Here is a 1,895-nt window from a genome sequence, read left to right as displayed (position 1 = left end):
CAAGAGAAATTAATGAGGTCTCCTAAAAGTCCTCTTAAAGAGTTCTTCCTCTCAATAATGCTCACTGGGAAATCAGTACATGTGTAAATGTAGTTACGAGCCTGAGGGCGCAAATTCTACGCAATATTATTGGCAAACTCACAAATAACAGATGATAGATCAGTACATGTGTAAATGTAGTTACGAGCCTGAGGGCGCAAATTCTACGCAGTATTATTGGCAAACTTTGATCACTTATAACTTAAAAACTATTGTAGCCTCGATATTTTTGTATTAAAATTTTTTACTCCATTTTGCCTCTAGAATACGCTACTAAAATATTGTCCGGAGGTTGTGAGACACCCTGTATGTATATATATAACTTTCAGAAAATTTTAGCCGTCGCTCATTGTTTATTAATAAAATATTAATAAAAAAAGTTTGTAACAAAGCACCCCCCATCGTTACCCGGCAGTAGACCGCCGCAAGTCTGCCGCCCGGCGAACACCAGCCGGGCAGGGGCAGAGGCGCCGAGCGCCCATTTTTTAAACGCTTATACGATAAACAACCGCACGGCCGTTATACGGCCGCCGTTACGCCGTTAACCGAACACCGCCGAGTGCTGCCATGCATTTTTCTATCCCGGCACCAGAACGATTCCTGAAATCCTCTCGAGCAGTACGCTCCGAGCCGATACCAGAACCGATCCTGAAAAACCGCATACGAACGAAGGAAAGTGAGATTGACGCGTACGCAGTCTCCGCCGAGCATTCTCGGCCTCCTCGCCGCCTGCGAAATCCTACCTAAATCCGACCTCGTCAAACGATAGCGGAGAGTTCGCCGCTAATTAAGATTCGGTCTAACATCCGAACGCTACCGCTAAACGGACCGTGGGCCGGCGAGTTCGCCGCTCCGTCGAGACTTCTCGACGCCCGATAGCAATCCCTGTCCGCGTACGGAAGCAAGGGACGGAGAGTTCTCCGCCCGATCGAGGCTTCTCGATCTCCGGTCGCATCCCCCCGCACACCTGGGAATACGCGAGCACATCGTCACGGTTTTACCGTGAGCGATTATAATCGCAACGAAATACATAATCGTATCACCCGATAGAATTCCACGCACCGATGAAATAAACACAGCCTTGTTGTACACGCGCCGATCGACCGCGCCCGATTTCTTGCGTATTTCGCGCGCCGTCAAAACAAACACGGCCTTGCCGTACACGCGCCGATCGATCGCGCCCGATTTCTTGCGCGTTTCCCGCGCCGTCAAAACAAACACGGCCTCGCCATACGTCGCCGAATATTAAGCGGTTCGATACATCGAACAACGCGCACCGAATAAACGCACGCAACCTGCACCGAACGCGTTGCATTATCCGCCGCGCGCTCTAATACCCGAAACACATTGTACCTAGACCATCTCCGAAAAAGAGGAATAAATAAGCTAAATTGCATCCTAAGCTTTCGTATGTCTCGCCTTTCACGAGCCCTGATCCCGACCGAGATATCCGCGCGCTCGCGAAAGTAACCCCGTTACAAGTTTCATAAATTAGACATAGTTTTTCGACACTGTATACATTTAAAAGGAAAACACGTGGCTCGTATTATATACAAATATCCTCCTAAGTAACATTTAAATAGTTTTAGCTGCCGCTCATTGTTTATTAAAAGTTATTAACAAAAGAAGTTTCATAAATAGGACAGGTAAACTTTTACAAAAGAGGATCCAGCTCCGATCATCTTGATATTGATATATATATTGTTAAGGGTATTTTCCTGGATAATCTCTAGAATGTTTTCATCCTGTTTATGTATACATATACATATATACTTTATAATATTTATAAAGATCAAGATCATTAAAAGTTGGTTTCCTTTTGTAAAGATTTATCAAAAAAATTTAATTTAAAATTT

Source organism: Formica exsecta, unplaced genomic scaffold (genome assembly GCF_003651465.1).
Source record: "Formica exsecta isolate Colony F162 unplaced genomic scaffold, ASM365146v1 scaffold1506, whole genome shotgun sequence".
Taxonomy (NCBI): domain Eukaryota; kingdom Metazoa; phylum Arthropoda; class Insecta; order Hymenoptera; family Formicidae; genus Formica; species Formica exsecta.
The sequence above is the reverse complement of the archived record's forward strand: the minus strand, read 5'-3'. Positions refer to the sequence as shown.